General features: G+C 45.9%; 1 protein-coding gene across 3 annotated transcripts in view; it reads right to left on the bottom strand.

Moving 5' to 3' along the window:
• FAT2 (FAT atypical cadherin 2) overlaps nucleotides 1–18,535 on the bottom strand; it is a 91,203-nt gene that overhangs the window by 68,959 nt on the left and 3,709 nt on the right. The window lies entirely within an intron of this gene.

The following is an 18,535-nucleotide window of genomic DNA, read 5'->3' as shown; positions in this document are numbered from 1 at the left end:
CAAAAACTTTCTGTGACTCCTTGGATGATGGTGAGATAGTCCAAGCTCTTAGCCAGGAACCAAGTTTAGCAATCTGGTTCTAAACTGCTCTTCCCTCTCTTCTTCCTACAAGGCCCTTCCATTAGGGCTGAGCTCTACCCAAAGTGAGCTGTTTCCCCACATGCAGAGGCTGCAGGAAAGCAAAGGGACCAAGATCCCAGGCCTGGCATCGGGCTGCCTGGCTCTCAGCCCTGCCTCCATCATTTGCTAGGTGGGTGACTTTTAGAGCGAGTTATTTAACCTCAGTGAACCTTCATTTCACCTTCTGTAGAATAAGGACAAGAAAATTATCAATCTCACAGGATTGCTGTGAAAATTAAGTGAAATAATAAAGGTAAATGACTTATCAGGTACCTGGTTTATTGTCAGTTCTGACTTAATATCAGCCATTATTGATAATAGGAAACTAAGGTTCATAAAAAGAAGGGAGCTGCCCAGGGCCTTATAGCTAGTGGGAGCTCCTTGCACAGACCAGGCTGCCTCTCTGCCCCTATCTGTACCTGTTTCACCACATGTCCCTTATAGACAGGCATGATTCTGACTCATCTTGTAACCTGGAACATGAAAACTCCCAGGCTTCTGGAATGTCTGAGTTGAAATGGACACTAGAGATGATGGGGTTCTGTCCCTGGTTTTCATCATAGATGAGGAAATAGAGCCCCAAAGTCGAGATCGGTCAGGCTCCAAGTCACACAGTGTGTGGCCAGGTAAGAACTAGTCCCTGGGAGTTAGTTCTTGTTGAATTAATCGTAAGTAAATGCTTTGCCTCACTTAGACCCTTGCTGCTTCCCACAGAGCCCATCCCTGAACTCCAGCCTGGGTGAAAATGTGAGACTCATCAGGACCGGACGGAACAAGGGGCAGAGGGAGCAGGGCAGGGTTTGGCAGGGCCACGTGTAAGGCTGGTGCACAGGGCTGATGCCTGACCTGCCCCTGGGAGCCTTGATTTCTAGGAGCTTCTGGCTGCTAGCCAGATGTGCTGGAGCATTCCTGGATGAAACTGGCCAGACTTGATTTTCCAGTTGCCTTGCTCTTCAAAACCAAGGAAGAGTTAAACTTCCAAGGCAAGCGGGGAAGGAGAGGCTTGGAGCCCTGTCTTCCCAGAGTCCTGCATGAACTGGACACGGGGTTCCCCAAGATCCTGCTGACAGCATCTCCAGATGGGAGGCAGGAATAGAAAAGCCTGTCTAACTCGGGGTCTGAAGGCCTGTGACAGAGAATCATTTCAGTATGTCCCACCCTTCCAGCTTCCCTACCACCTGCCTCCCGACTGTTGAGATTCTGTTGGTGGTGCCCTAAGCCCATGCATCTGAGAAAGGAGAGGGCAGGCAGGAGGCAGATTCTTGACTCGAGGTCCGAAAGCTAGTGGCAGAAAGAGCTGCTGTACATTTCCCACCCTGCCTGGCCCTACTGTCCCCCCATGCTTAAGGCTGCAGCCCACCCCACGGTGGCCCCAGGGAAAAGCCACACTCACTCTACCCCTGACCCAGCCCCCAAGGGAACCCTGAGTCATTCGTCTCCCAACCCCTGCAGGATGGCATTGCTTTTGAAGTTGAAACCCCAAGGGAAAATGAGTCCTCACCCCGGTCCCAGGTCCACTGGCTCCACAGCTCTGAGAGCCCAGGGTGCACGCAGCCTCCCAGCCCTGCCTGCCCTGCTGTGTGGAGAGCTTCCTGTTCACCGGCTCAGCAACCCTGTTGGGCAGGCCCCAGCAAGATACTCTGCTAAGTGGCTGCACAGGCACCTCGCAGCGCAGGCGCCGTTAAGATGAGCTGTAGGGAAGGGGAAGGGGAGGGGTCTCCCTGGAGGAGGCTAAAATGCAGAGAGAATGCACCCTTGGATGGCAGCTTGGTGCCCATGGCCTGCCTAGGCTGTAAGACCTGCACACCTGGGGAGTAGTTTGCTGAGGGAGGGCACAGTGTCTGCGACAGCTATTTCCTGGCCCCAGGTCCAGATGAGTGAACAGGCTTGCAGGGCACAGAGACATGTTGGGCTCCTTGCATTACCCAACCCCCAGCTCACGACACCCAGGGACTATTTTAAAACACCTTGTGTAAATATACATCAATTCATACGACTTACCTGCTTAAAATTTTCCAGTGGCTTCTCCTAGCACTTAGATTAAAATAGAAACTCCTTACCCTGGACTGGAAGGCCCCTGCACCATCTGGGCCCATGCTGCTTCTCCAGTTCACGAGCTGCAGCCACACAAAACTGGGATCTGCCTCAGGGCCTTTGCATTTACTGTCTCTCTTAAGATTCTCACATGGATAGTTCCTTCTTGTCATCCAGTTTGCAGCTTAAATGTCACCTCCTGAGCCCCTGTTTGGAGTAGCCTTCCTGCCAATTTCCCTCTTTATCACTTTGCCCTATTTTCTTCATGACGCATATCACTACCCAGTATTTTCTTGTTTGTTTGTTTAATAACTGTCTTCTCGCTTGACACTGGACTCCACGAAGAGAGGAGCTCTGTGTATCTTATTCACAGATGAATCCCCTAGTGTCTAGAACAGTGTCTGGTGTAGAACCAGGCTCAATTAACACTAGTTGAAAAATGGAAGAATCCAGACTTAGGAAAAGCAGTGACAGAATGAATGCTAACAGAGCCTTTCACGATCATTCCCTCCTTTTGGAAGCTGGAAAATGAAGTCCCAAAGAAAGAAAGAGACTTGCCCAAGGTCACAGGGTGAGAATTAGAGCCAGGTTCCTTCCTCCCAGGTGTGCTTCTGGAAAGAGCTGTGGTCACTTATGAATCTGACGGTTCGAGTTCAAGTCACAGTTCTACCGCTTGCTACCTGTTTAACCGTAAGTTACTCGATGTCCCTGAACCTCAGCTTTTTCATCTGTAAGAGAGGGCTGTTAAGAGTATTGCATTCATGTTCACAGGGTTTTATGGAGACTACAGAAGATCATGCATGTTAATGTACTCAGCACAGTGCCTGGTATGTAGACAAAAGTCAAGACACATTAGTAACCAGCTTTAATGCCAAGGCAGAATCAAAGCCTGGGGTGAGGGCGGGGTCTGCTGAAGCCTCTGGAGAAGGTCCAGCCTGTGCCCCAACAAAGCAGGAAGCCATGGGGCTCTGTTCGAGTCCAAGCTTGCTGGCCTAGCCACAGACTGTTCCGGGAAGCTGCGAGCAGGCGCTTGTTTGGGGTGGGGCCTCCTGCTCCTTGACTCCTCAGGCCCAGAAAGAGATCTGCATGTGAATGAATGTGCACATTTGCAAGAGGGCACACATGTATACTTAGTAGTCAAGTTTTTGAATAATTGTGTGGGTACATTAATTGTGTGGCCAGTTCTGTGTCTACCTGGCCATGAATGGACCCTTTTAGGATATGTGTATGAACCCTTTTAGGATATGTGTAACTCTCAGTCCCAGTTCAAAGATGTGGAAGGCAGGAGAAGGTGGCTAGCAACACACAGGCTCTGGCTGTGTGACCTTGGGCAAATGGCTTGCCTTCCCTGATCCTTAGTTTCCTTACTTCCTAAGATTATTTCAAGAATAAAGTTAGTTAATGCACGTAAGTGCTGAGCACAATACATGATACAGTTTTCAACAAATATTACCCAGTAATACGACTTTTAGCACTTGGCTTATACTGTTAATTGTTAAGTTTGTGTATAATAAAAACTTTCAGGCCAAGTGTAGTGGCTCACACCTGTAATCCCAGCACTTTGGGAGGCCGAGGTGGGCAGATCTCAAGGGCAGGAGATGGACACCATCCTGGACAACATGGTGAAACCCCATCTCTACTAAAAATACAACAGTTAGCTGGGCGTGGTGGCACATGCCCATAATCCCAGCTACTCAGGAGGCTGAGGCAGGAGAATCTCTTGAACCAGGGAGTCAGAGGTTGCAGTGAGCTGAGACCGTGCCCTTGCACTCCAGTCTAGGGACAGAGCAAGACTCTGTCTAAAAAAAAACACACAAAACTTTCAGACAAATTGTTATGTCATTGCTGATCTATGCTTGTGCAGGCTGATTTTCTGCCACTTAGTGCTATAGGGCTTTCATGAGGCTGTGATTCAGTTCACACTGTTTCAGCTCTCTACTCCAGCTTCTCAGGATCTTGATTCTGACATTCAGAAACTTGACAGTTGTAACATCCATGTCTTTATCCAAGTCATTGATAAAAGTTTGAATGTGGAGAGCTCCTTGTCACTGGGGGAATCCAAGCAGAATCTGGGTGACCACCTGAGGAGCATGTTCCATTGTAGAAGGATATTTGTCCTTGAGGGAGATAAGAGGCATTCTGAAGTCTCTTCCAACTCATATGGGCACAGTTGTTTGGCCAGTGCATGCCTATGGTCTCCATCAGACCCTAAACAAGCCCCCCGCTAAAGGCAGCAAAGGGATTTCCTCTGGCTGTGGATCAGGGTTATACACTTGCCAATGCTTGGTTGATAGTCAGTGTAATAAGCTGATCCCTGACCTGGGTGTTGGGAGGCTGAGACCTAAAGTCACTCATTCTCTCTATGTTCTTGGTCAAGTAAGTCGCCTAAGCCTGCAGACCTTTTTTGTTATCCATAAATAATGTCTGTGCATATAGAGGGAAGGGCTGAAATGAATGGGTAACAAATCCCTCTAATTGCCCTACTCCTCTGCTCCAGGCATTCAGTGCTAAGACTGTGGCTCTCAAGAAAGAATCCCAAACATATTCTGTTTATGAAAGAGATGAGAGAAATGAATTAAGAGAGACTGTGCTTTGAACCAGAATAAAAACTGTGTGTGAAAGAATGGTGACATTCTAGGCACCTGCTTGTCAAGTCTTAGCCACTGAAATAATTTTTCCCCTAAGTAGTAGGGAGTCATTGACAGTTTTTGAAAATAAGCAGGACCAAAACAGGGCTACATCACTGGGATGAGTTATCTGACCTCAAATCAAAAGGAAGGTTTTTCCTATTCAAGACACCCACTCTGGTATGGACAGGGCTCTACTGGTTTAAGACAACTGGAATTCATCAAGGGTAGGGAGACTTAATTTACTTTCAAGAAACTTGGATGAACATGTGAGTCATTTGTTAGTTTGTAGGCAGCTGGTGTTAGATTCTCATACAACAAAACAAAGAACTGGATACAGCCAGGAGAGGAGCCAGTGGCTTGAGCCATTGATGCGTCCTGTGACTTGGGAATGCCACGGAATCTTTTCTGGGTCTCAATTTGCCTGTCCGTAAAATGGAGATAATAATAGCTACTCCTACCTACTTCCCAAGGAAGACAGATAATTTGACAGGTGAAAGCACAGGGAGGAAAGACACAGAGTAACACCTTATTAGGGCCAATAATGCTCAGCAAATTGCCGTGTGGACTTGAAAAGCCATGCCTGGCCTAGTCTGGAATTAGAGTAATGAATAAAAAGGAAACCCTTATCTAGGACATGGATGAAAGAGAGCTGGCATATGAGGTCCCATTATTTATTAGTATTCTTTTTATTATTGATGACAAAAATTATTCTGCTTATATCTTTAAGATAACCTGTAAGTTTTCAAGTAAGCATTTGCATGCATTATCTCGCTTGGTCTTTGGGTAGAACATGCAGCAACTGACAAAATTAAAAGTTAAGAAAGTGGGCTCCAGAATCAGACAGACCTGGTTTCAAATCCCAGCTCTCTGTTTATCAGCTGTGTGTTCCTGGGTAGTTATTTAATCTCTCTGATTTCAGTAAAAGGGAGATGATAATGGTATTTACCTCATGGAGTTGTTGAGAAGACTGAATGAATTAAACTATGGCAAATACATAGCGCTGGAACACACTCAGTACCAGTTAGTGATGTATCATCATCATCTGTACTATGACATTCATTACTCTCAATCTGTAAATGTGAAATTGAGGCTTGGATAATTTGAAGACTATGCCCAGGTTCACTCATCTAGCACGGGATGGATGCAAACACCAGCACAGAATAGGAATCCACATTCTGAGAAGAGAGACATCCCAAAGGCCTGAAGTAGCTGGAGCTCACTCTAGAGCTGTGCTCTCCAGCAGAACTTTCTGCGGTGATGAAACATTCTGTCTCTGTGCTGTCCTGGAAGGGAGCCACGAACCATCCATGGCTGGCTATTGAGCACTTGAAATGCAGCTAGTACAATTGAGGAGTTGAGTTTTTCATTTTATCTTGTTTTAATTAATTTAACTTTTAAAAGCCACACGTGACTTGTGTCTGCCACATTGGACAGCCCAGCTCTAGGGAGCACAGCACAGGAACCACAGGATTCATGAGATTCAGAGGAAGATGCTGGGTCCATTCATCTATAAGGTACAGTGGGCACACCCAGGACCCGGGACTGTGCATATTATTAAAGCAGAATGAAAAGGGAGACTCTCTTAAGAAAAACTGAGATTCTCATATGTGGGCTAGGGAGGTATGGAAGGGAAAAAGCTAAAATTCATATATACTTAGCAGTATGGTGTAGGAAACAAGGGAGTATTAAAAAAGATTAGCTTTTGGAATGAGTATGTCCCCAAATTATGCCTTAGGGGAGGTTGGGAATGATCTAAGGGAGCAAACTGGGAAATATTATCTGGAACAGTGGACCTCAACTATTAATCCATATTAGAATTACCAGGAGAATCTTTAAAAACAGCTTTTCACTCACCCCTAGTTTAAATCCATTAAGTTATAGTTTAGGTGTTTGGGTTTTTAAACGTCTTTTCAGGAATGAGGACTACTATGGAAAGTTACTATAGTCAACAAATTATTGAGAATTTCCTTTTGAATTTGAAAATTGAATCAATAACAAATGTTTTAATTTATTTGAAATACGAAGGAAAGAAAAACTTTTAGGTTCAAGAGTTTTGATATATAATAACAGAAGTATGTCTCACTTAATGGGAATACATTCTGAGAAATGTGTCCTTAGGTGATTTTGTCATTGTGCAAACATCACACAGTGCACTTACACAAACCTCGATAGTGAAGCTTACTACACACCTAGGCTATGTGGTACAGCCTATTGCTCCTAGGATACAAGCCTGGACAGCATCCTACTGTACTGAATAGTGTAGGTGATTGTAAGTATGGTATTTGTGTATCTAAACATACCTAAACATAGAAAAGGTGCAGTAAAAATATGGTATTATAATGTTATGAGACCACTCTCATATATGCAGTCCCACATTGACCAAAATGTCATGATGTGGTGCAGGACTATACATACATCTTTATACCAATGCTGTCATGAAACATAATTTGTAATTTATAACCACATAATTATAATTTATAATTGTTTCATGGAAGAAGAGACCCACAAAGGCTAAGATGCTTGGAGCCCTCAAAAGTCATAATATGACCCTGGAGAAATGAATATTTGAAGGAGGAAAAGGGCTTCTTCCAGAGGCCTGGAGCTTTGGTGAAGAAAAGGAACAGAGTTGGAGATGTGAAGAAAGTATTCTGTTATTGAGCTTCCTCTGCCAAAGTCATTCATTTGTTCATTCATTTAATACTCACTGAGGGCCTGCCCTGTGCCAGGCATCTAGAACAGAGAACAGGAGAGATGAGGTTTCTGCTCTTGTGGGGATTGTATTCTAGTGGCAGACAGAGACAATAAACAAAAAAATATTGACTATGTCAAGTGATGAAAACCAATATAAAGAAACACCGTGTGGGGCTATTTTTTAAAGGAGAGTCAGGGAAGTCCTATATGACAAGGTGACATTGGGCAGGGAGCTGAACAGAGTGAGCAAGAGAGCCACAAAGCTATCTTGAGAAAGAGCGTTCCAGACAGAACAGGCAAGGCGAAGGCCCTGAGACGTGAGCAAGGAAACGCAGCTGTGGGTTTTCGAGTTTGCAGCTCCTGATACTCAATGAGGCCCAGAGAGAGGAAGAGGCGTGCCTGGGGTCTTTTCTTCCTAGGGTTGTCTATATGGATCCATGAGCTTTGCATTTGCAGCTGAAAAGTCCCTAAGCCAGAGGGAACCCCAGAAGCGAGGGCTTGGGGTGGCAGAGAGGGAAGGAAGGAAGCCTGAGGGGTCAAGAACTCTAGACCTATTTCTTCTGGGGCTCTCTGGTAGGAGGAGTTTGTTAGATAAAAACTGTTAAAATCCCTGAAAAGGGAAAGGTGGAGAAAAAAAAGATCAAAGCCAACTCCAGCTTAGCAGAGCACTGCCCGGCGTTTTATTCATTAGAAGCTCTTGACACAGAACAAGGAGGCAAGTCACCTCCCTTAGGTTCTAGGTGAGGAAGGCTGTGCCCTGATAGGCTCTCCAGGAGGACTAGAAAGCTGCTTTCAGATGGAGAAGAGAACAAAATGCAAAGGCCAGAATGTCCCTGCTGAATGGGCGTCGTTTCGTGGGGTGCTTACTATCCTGTGGTTTATGCCAGTTTGAGCCAATGGAACCCTTTGTAAAAGGATGAGTTTTCAAACCAAGACCTCAAGTCCCAACTGGGGCGACCTGGGATAACTTGATCTCTGAGCCTCTGCTTTTCTTCACCTTTGAAAGAGAGATACTTAAAACCACAGAGATTATGTTAGGATGACTATTATCAAAAAGACAAGAGAAAACAGCTGTTGAAGAGGATGTGGAGAAAAGGGAACCGGCAGACACTGTTGGTGGAAATGTAAATTAGTATAGCCATTACGGAAAACAGTTTGGAGGTTCCTCAAAAAATAAAAAATAGAACTACCATATGCTCCAGCAATCCCACTACTGGGTATACATCCAAAGGAAATGAAATCAGTATGTCGAAGAGATACCTGCACGCCTGTGTTTACTGCATTATTCACAATAGCCAAGAGGAATGACCCTAAATGTCCAACAGCAGATGAATGAATAAAGAAAATATGGTCTGTATACACAAGAGAATATCATTCAGCCTTAAAAGGTGGGTAAATTCTGTCAACTGTGACAGCATATATGAACCTGGCGGGCATTGTGTTAAGTGAAATAAGCCAAGTACGTAAGGACAAATACTGCAAATACTTTTTTAGAATCCACATATACTCACTTCTGTGTGAATTCTAAAAAGGTTAAATTCGTAGAAACAGTGAGTAGAATGATGGTTGCCAGTGGCTGGGATGGGGGGTGGGGTTTGGGGAGAGGGTCAAAGAATACAAAATTTGCATTTGGAGTTGAAAAATTCCCAAAGCAGAGGAAGCACCGGGACCACGGGGCTTGGGGTGGGAGTGAGAGAAAGGAAGAATTCTGGCAGATCGACAAATCCAGCCCCACTTCCGGGGCTCTCTGGGTGGAGGGGAAGTAAGTTCAAGAGATCTGTTGTACAACATGGTAGCTATAATTAAGAAATGCATTGTGTATTGTCCTTGAACATTGCTAAGATAGTAAATTTTAATAGTTCTCATCACAAAAAATAAGCATGTAGGGGCCAGGCATGGTGGCTCATGTCTGTAATGCCAGAGCTTTGGGAGGCCAAGGCGGGAGGATTGCTTGGAGCCAGAAGTTCAAGACCAGCTGGGGCAACATAATTGAGACCCCATCTCTACAAAACATTTAAAAATTAGCCATGTGTGGTGGTTTGCATCTGTAATCCTAGCTACTCAGGAGGCCGAAGTGGGAGGATTGGTTGAGCCCAGGAGTTTGAGGCTGCAGTGAACTATGATCACACCACTGCACTCCAGCCTGGGTGACAGAGTAAGACCCTATCTCTAAACACTGGGAGAAATGTCTGATGTAGGTGACAGTGGGGGTGGGGATGCAGACAGCAAACCACCATGGCATGTATGTACCTATGCAACAATCCCGCAGGATGCAGGATGTGCACATGTACCCCAGAGCCCAAAGTACCATAAATAAATAAATAAAATTAATAATAAAAAATAGGAATATGAGTCAATGGATGTGTTAAATGATTTGATTTAGCCATTCCACAGTACATACATTGTCAATACATTATGTTGCATACCATAAATATGTACAAATTTTGTCAATTTAAAAAATAAATAAGCAAATACATTTTTAAAAAAAGAGAGAAAGATACTAACAGAATCCACCTCAGATAGTGTTCTGAAGGTTGAACTAGACGGTGCCAGTTAAACATTCAACACATGCATAGTACCTAGTAGTTGCTAAATAAATGCTAACTGTTGTTATTTTATAACTTTCATTATTATGTTAAGTGGATTGAAACAGACCCACTATGATAGATGTGAGTAGGGCCCAGAGCCCCATCCCCTACACATTGTCCTTTTGTCAGTGAAATCCCTGGCCTCCCTAGGGCACAGTTTGAAGACTACCATCAGTCTAAGCTCTGTACTATAAAGATAAGAAACTATTCCAAGTGAAGGGAAGGGGTCTCTTCAAGTTGCATAGCATGTTGGTGACTGAATCGGAACCAGAACCCGGGCTCCTCCATCCTGGGATTTTGGTACTGGTCATGCTGTTCCCCCAACCCCACCTCCACTGTCAGCCTGGGGAGCTCCTCAGCATCTCACAAGGCCAAAGTCTTCTGCATTAGTCAAGAGGAGTGTACAGGGAGAAAGACCCAGCTTCGAAGTGAGACCTGCTCTCAGTGCTGCCTCTGCTGGCATCGAGGGACATGGCTGAGCCTATCTAAGCCTCAGATTCCCCATTTGTGAAATGAGGCTAGTGACACTTGCCTTAGTGGAGGGTTTAATGAGCACATGCATGGATGGCATTTGGCGCACTGCCAGCCATGCAGAAGGTCACTAATGGGTGATTGTTATTACCATTACGTTAGGTGCTCAAAAAATACGTGTAGAATGTAGGAATTCTTTTCTGTATATGTGTTGACCCTCACTCCCACAGGAGCCCCTTGTGGGAAGGAAGGTCCCTTCACACACACACACACACACACGTGGGTCTTCGTGACATTCCTTCTCTGTTTGCAGTGATTTGCAGCAAAGCTCAAGCCGCAACTTGAGCAGCATTCAAACTATAACAGATGTGACCTCCTTCATCCCAGAGCTGAAGAGGGGGCAGAGCGTGGGTGTGAAGCGGCCAGAAGGGTATTGACAGTGACAACACCAGGTAGAAAATGTCCTGCATGGCTGGGCGCGGTGGCTCAAGCCTGTAATCCCAGCACTTTGGGAGGCCGAGGCAGGTGGATCACGAGGTCAAGAGATCGAGACCATCCTGGTCAACATGGTGAAACCCCGTCTCTACTAAAAATACAAAAAATTAGCTGGGCATGGTGGCGCGTGCCTGTAATCCCAGCTACTCAGGAGGCTGAGGCAGGAGAATTGCCTGAACCCAGGAGGCGGAGGTTGTGGTGAGCCAAGATCACGCTATTGCACTCCAGCCTGGGTAACAAGAGCGAAACTCCATCTCAAAAAAGAAAAGAAAAGAAAAGAAAATGTCCTGCACATTCTATAAAAACATAAATCTCCCCATCTTTTGTGTTCTGACACTGACATGTTGGGGTGAGCACTCTGGGCCCCCTGCCTGTCTCTATCCAAAACACAATAAACAGCCTCCCTGGGATCCTGCAGGCCCTGTGGCCATCAGCAAAAGGAATACTGTTCCTCTTAACTGACGAAACAGAAGCTTCTCCTTGCTCCCTTCCGTGAGACCATCAGCCACATGTGGCCGCTCCTAACCAGGTTCTGCCTCTAACTCAGGCCCCTCCAGGAGATGGGGCAGCTACAGTCAGGCCGCACACTCAGGCTCTGGAGAGGGGCTGACCGTGCTAGAGTCCTGCCCCGGCCCACTGCTGGTTGTGTGTGATTTTGGGTAAATCATGGGACCTGACACAGGCTTGGTCTCTTCAGACATAAAGGAGGGAATGTAATCATCAGGGTGTTATGAGGATCTGAACTAAGTGAAGGGCACAAAGCAGTCGGTACAGTGTCTTGCTATGTGAGCCCCCGTGAGGTGGCTGCTGTGATGAAAATGACAATTCAGGAACCTCAACTCCTACTTCTTTGGTATTATATCGGAGGGCCAAGCAGGGAGCCCAGTGAGAGAGCCCTGAGCAAATCACCTCATTTCATGGGGCCTCCACCCATCCATCAGCAATGGAGACTAGTCCCAGCTTTCCTACCTCGCTGAGCTAATCCTCCGCTGAGCTATGGCCAGATGCCCTGAAGATGGTGAGGTCTGGAACTATGGAGCGCTTGCAGCTGCTCACAGCTGACATTTATTGAACATCTACTGCGTGCCAGGCCCTGTGGTGAGCACTTGGCAGGCATTATCTCCTTTAAGCTAGCTTACACCAACCTTATAATTATCTTCATTTGGTAGATGAGATAACTGAGACTCAGAGAGGTTATTTAACTCCTGAGATCACACAGCTAGTATAGGCCAAGCCAGGATAAAACTCAGATCACCTGTGTGTCCAACAGTCCCCCTGGCCCGCTGCCCACGCCCATGGGTTGGAAGGGGCAATTGCGAAGGGGGAGGATGATATGATCCCTCTCCCATATCAGAGATCATATAACCTCAGATCCTCTCCTGCCAGCAAACACAGATTCTCAGCATAGGTTCCATTTCCTGCAGCCCGGCCTGGCCCAGCCCAGCCCAGCCCAGCCATCTGTCTGTCCTCTCCCTTCTGAGTAGAACAGCTTAGGACAAAGCCAGGCAGGCAGGCAGGTTGCTGCAGGTGGGAGCTGTGCTCTGGCAGTGGGGCAAGACAGGCTTTCTGCTGTTTGAGGTGCCTGGTCCTGCTGCTGAGCTGGCTGAACCTGACTGCAAAGCCAAGGCACGAGACAGGTCAGGGATGATTTGGGAGAACCCTGAGTGACCCAAGGTGCGTATTAATGAGATGCAAATGAGCCTCTGCTGGTGGGCTGCAGGCCAGGTCCCTGTGTTCAACATTCAAGCCCCCTGGGTTCTGTCCACATACACCAATTTTTTCTTAGCTAAGGTAACTGCTCCGCCCAGCTGTCAGCAGACACAAAACTCAACAGAGTGGCTGGGCCCAGTCTGTGTTCTCATCTTCAAAGCTGGCCTGTGGATTGAACTGGAGATTCCCACCATTAGGAATTCCCTGAGGGGATGAGGGTGAAGGTTAAAAATATACATATTCCCAGCCCCACCCCAGACCTATTGAATCAAAATCCTTAGGGGTGGGGCTCCAACGTAGATGTTTAACAAGTTCCCTGGGTGATTTTGGTGTGACTGGTGTTCAGGATCTGCTGAGCAAGGGAATATCTCTTTCTTTAGAATCTTATGCTCTACCATGCCTCCTTTCAAAGCTGATAGCCCAAATGTGGCCTGATCCTATGTCCCCAGTGGAGGGGGGATGGAGGACATCAGGAAAAGGCTGCAGTCTTTAGAAAGTGTTTAGGCTGGAAAAAAAAAGTGTTTAGGCTGGAGAAGTGATTCTCAAATGTCACTGTGTTAAAAATCACAGTCTCATCCTCAAGAAGTCTGATTCAGGTGGGCTGCCGTGGGACTCAAAGTGGGAGTCACATTTCCTCTGTAGGTGGTCTGCTGACTGTTGGTGGGGGAGCACTGGCCCTCCAGCAAAGTGGACACAACGTTATTGCTAAAGTGAAACAGAAGAGCAGATGAGAGAGGGAAAGCAACAGATCTGAGTTTTATGATTAGCTGTATCACCTGAAAGTCTCTGAGCCTGCACATGTCACTGTCTGCACATGCCTCTGTTCATCAGCATCTCCAACCCCAGAGGCAGCTGTTCATCTTCCTGAGGTCTTTCTATCTCCTAGAGACTGAACCCCGGGGAGCCATGCTCTACTTGTAATGAATGGAACTTAACCTGAAAATAAGGGGGTTCCTTCTGCATATCCACACCTCACAACCTAGCAGTTCCACTCCAAGGTCAACAGAAGTGTGAACATGTATTCACCAAAAGATTAATCACTACTTATAGCAGCACCAAATTAGAAATAATCCAAACATTTATCAAGAGCAGAATGGATCTCAGTATGGTCATATAACGGAATACTATACGGCAAAGAAAATGAACTATTGTTCTAGGTGACAATAGAGATGAATCTCATTCACATAATATGGGGCAAACGAAGCCATATATTAAATTACATACTGTGCTATTCCATGTTTATAGAGTTTAAAAACAGGCAAAACAAATTCATAGATTTGATAGATTAGATTAAGATAGAGTCACTCTTATGTGGGAGGAAAGTGGTGTGTGACTTGAAAGGTACAAAGACTGGGAGGCTGAGGTGGGTGGATCACAAGGTCAAGAGATCGAGACCATCCTGGTCAACATGGTGAAACCCTGTCTTTACTAAAAATACAAAAATTAGCTGGGCATGGTGGGGCGATCCTGTAGTCCCAGCTACTCGGGAGGCTGAGGCAGGAAAATTGCTTGAGCCCAGGAGGTGGAGGTTACGGTGAGCCAAGATTGTGCCACTGCACTCCAGCCTGGGTAACAAGAGCAAAACTCCATCTCAAAAAAACAAAAAAAAAAAAAAGAAAGGATACAAAGAGAGTTTCTGGAATAATAGTAATATTTTATTTAGCAATCTGGGAGCTGGTTAGCTTCTGGAAAATTCATTAAGCTGTACACTTAAGATGTGCACTTTTCTGTGTGCTTATTATACTTTATTAAAAAGGTTTTTTTAGGGCCCAGGTGTAGTGGCTCATGCCAGTAATCCCAGTACTTTGGGAGGCCAAGGCAGGTGGATCACTTGAGGTCAGGATTTCAAGACAAGCCTGGTCAACAGGTGAAACCCTGTCTCTACTAAAAATGCAAAAATTATCTGGGTGTGGTGACACACACATGTAGTCCCAGCTACTTGGGAGGCTGAGGCACAAGAATCACTTGAGCCTGGGAGGCGGAGGTTGCAGTGAGCTGAGATTGCACCACTGCACTCCACCCTGGGCGACAGAGCAAGACTCTGTCTCAAAAAAAAAAAAAAAGGTTTTTTTAAACACTAGTAAAGGACTTCAAAGAAGACTTTAATTAAAAAATAAGAAGACATTAAAATAATAAAAGCATTTGGACTACCTGCAAATTGCATGGGCTTTCACAGCGATGGGATCTTAGACCCTTCCTGGCCCAGGAACCAGGAAGGAGCTAGTTCTCAGAAACCAAGAATCACAGGAACCATGCCAGGGCATACCAGGGCTGTGGAAAACCGACACCTCAGCGGTTCCCTTTACCCTCCCCTACCTGGCCTGCCCTCACAGAACCTCGAGGACAATGGCAAGCCCACTTTCCATGGGGTTCCCAGGCTTAGCAGGGCTCCAGCTCATTGGGGTTTACCTCCCGCAGCATTTTTCTGTTCTTGGAGCAGTATTCTGCTCCATTTTCTTGTTTAGTTCCTTCAAATACCCCATGAAAGGAGCAAGGCATATTTCCATTTTATAGGTAGGGAAGTCGAGGCCAGGAGATGGAGGCTCAAAGGACTTGTCCAAGGTCATACTGCTAGCAACTGGCCCAGTCAACACTCAAACTCAAAATTTCAGATGCCAGATTCAGACCTCCCCTGGCCCCACCACATACGGGTTCTGTCCAGTAGTAGTAAAGTTGATTATAGCACCTCGCACTTAGTGAGCTCTTGTGCTGTGGATGTCTTAGAGCCTTTCAGCAACCCACAAAGGCAGATACTATCCTTTCATCTCCATTTTACAAATGAAAAAACTGAGGGTCAGAAAGGCCCAGTGCCTTGTCCAAGGTCAGTGGCCAGTGAGTGTGGAGCATGCTTTGGAACAAATCATCTATCTGACTTGAGTCCAAACTCTGAACTGCTAGACCCAGGGCTAGCAAGCCCAGCAGACCTCACCTTGAGCCCCCTTGGAGCTTATAAAAATATCGATTCCTTAAATGAAAGTTGCCGGAATTTAAGTAGAAAAAATATGTAGATTCCCTGCCTTCACCCTCACACTCCTCCACCTAAGTTTGTAGACTTCGGATGGGGCTAAGTAATTTGTATTTTTTAAAAAACAGTCTCAGATATTTGGGAGGCTTGCCTCTAAATTAGGCTGTCACTGAAATATGACAGTAAAAAATGAAATAATTTAAGGTAAAGTGTAACGTAGCAACTTCCAGATTAACTCCCTGGACCTCTCTAATAATTGGAGTTCTCCTAACAATAGTACATAGCCCCTAAATAAGGAGCAACGTGGCCATCCTCAGAGGCGTTGAGAATAGTCTGGCCATCTGGATAAGAGTCACTACGTAGTGGCCAGTGACTGGCAAGGGGCACCAGGGGGGTCTTGGGGGACTGAGAATGTCTGCTTTTTGCTCCAGTTACTGGTTAGCCACCATTTGAGTTCACTTTATAAAAATTTATCAGCTGTGGACAGGCATGGTGGCTCATGCCTGTAGTCCAAGCACTTTGAGAGGCCGAGGCAGGCGGATCACTTAAGGTCAGGAGTTCAAGACCAGCCTGACCAACATGGTGATATCCCATCTCTACTAAAAATACCAAATTAGCCAGACATGATGGTACATGCCTGTAATCCCAGCTACTGGGGAATCTGAGGCAGGAAAATCACTTGAATCCGGGAGGCGGAGGTTGCAATGAGCCAAGATCACATGATTGCACTCCAGCCTGGGCAACAGAGCAAGATTCCATCCCAAGAAAAAAAAATTTTCAGCTGTAACTTACAATTTATGCACTCTGTTTTTGAATTTGTCAGATACTACCAGGCCAGAGTAGAGAGTGTACCAGGGATTCAATAGCGTTCTGTAATGTATACTTCCAAGAGTTGAGATTCTAGGAATTTTTCAAGATGTTATGATCCTCTAAGTCAATTCCCAAGACTTCAGGAGCCCCTAAATCTATAATAGTAACGAACATTTAGAGAGCTCTTAGGTTGTTCTGACTACGCTCCTGTACACGCATTAACTCTCAGCAGCTCTGTGAGGTAGATAGCATTATACAACTCTCAGAAACGTACAATCATGTGTTAAGGTAACAGAGATGGAAAGTATTAAGGCCAGGACTGGAACTCGAGCACCCCGGCTCCGGAGCTCACGTGCCCTACTGATACCAATCTCTACCGCTCCCTCAGGCTAAGCTTCCAAGTGTCCAAAATGAGATGTTTCGCACCATTGAGCCTTGCATTTGTTGGGAAGACCCTGAGGGGAGAGGATGCTGCAGGGATAGGCAGCAGCTCTGACACTGGACACGTGAGCACATGCAGGCCAACACGTGCACACATGCTGACATTACTGCACCACTGGCGTGTTTCATCCTGCTTGGCTTGTGCCCAGGCCAACTGCTGCGGGCACTGGAGCCAAATGGGAACCAGAGAATTCTCCTCTGTGAGCTCCCTGCCCCCAGCCAGTGGAAGGAAAGATGGCATTCTCCTGCTGCCTCAGGTGGTCTTGCAGGGGCTGCCCAGGAACGGAAAAGGGGGCAAGGGAGGATTTCTCTCTTCTGCAGACTCCAAACTGGCAAATGCCTATTACATTGCCCCTTTCAGGAAGAGCTGGATTTTGGAAGATAATTTGTTAATCAATGCGTAGTGGTGGAATATCAGGCACTATGATCAACCAAGGGGGAAAAAACAGGAGATCTTAGCCTTCTAATCTGACTCCTTTCCTTGCAGATAGATCTACCCAGCCAAAGCACTCTGACTTAAACTCCTTTAACAGTTCCCCAACGTTTATAAAATAAAAGCCATGCTCCTGAAATTACTTTCTTAAGTCCTTCTACTTTAAAGAAATATATGGAAATATTTTCAGGTGCAATTATATATCTGGGACTTTGCTTCAAGATAATCTGATAGGGGAGGAGTTGGTGGAGGTATAGAGGAAACATAGTTGTTGACCAGGCACAGTGGCTCAGGCTGGGCATGCTGCCTCATACTTGTAATCCCAGCACTCGGGGAGGTCAAGACAGGCGGATTACTTGAGGTCAGAAGCTGGAGACCAGCCTGGGAAACATGGTGAAACCCTGTCTCTACTAAAAATAGAAAAACTAGCTGGGCATGATGTCACATGCCTGTGGTCCCAGCTACTCGGGAGGCTGAGGCACAAGAATCACTTGAAGCCAGGAGGTGGATGTTGCAGCATGTCGCTGCTCTCCAAACTGGGCAACAGAGCAAGACTCCATCTCAAAAAAAAAAAAAAAGAAAAAAAAAAAGAAACAAAACCTCCACAAAATAAACATAATTGTTGAAGCTGGGTGATAGGGCTTCTGTACACCATGCTGCTTACTTTTGTATATAATTTTCCTTCAACAGTATATTACATATAAGTGACTTTTTTTTGGAAAGGCCATGCTCTTTGGCCTGACATACACAAAAAAGATCACCTTCAATGATCCGGCCCAACCTATCTCTCGGATCGAGTCTCCAGATGTTCCCCACCCGGTTTATAGGTTCCTGCACACATCTGCTGTTTTAACTGCTGTGCCTTTGCATATGTTATTTTCCCTCTGTTAAATGCCTTTCCCACTTTTCTTTCCTTATTTAACTCTCATTCAGCCTTTAAAACTGATGATGTTCAGTGCCAACTCCTCCAAGAACTTCATTGAATCTATAACCCAGCTACGGTCACTCCTCTGGGTCCCCATGCCAGCCTGAGTTTGCATGTGTTTTACTACCTACCTCGAGATATTAAACCACCCATTTATGGCCCTGCCTTCACCCACTGTGAGTCTCTGGGGACCTGACACATTGTAAGTGCTCATTAAGTGTC

Source organism: Saimiri boliviensis, chromosome 1 (assembly GCF_048565385.1).
Source record: "Saimiri boliviensis isolate mSaiBol1 chromosome 1, mSaiBol1.pri, whole genome shotgun sequence".
NCBI lineage: Eukaryota > Metazoa > Chordata > Mammalia > Primates > Cebidae > Saimiri > Saimiri boliviensis.
Note: the sequence above shows the minus strand (reverse complement) of the source record. Positions and strands in the feature narration are given on the sequence as shown.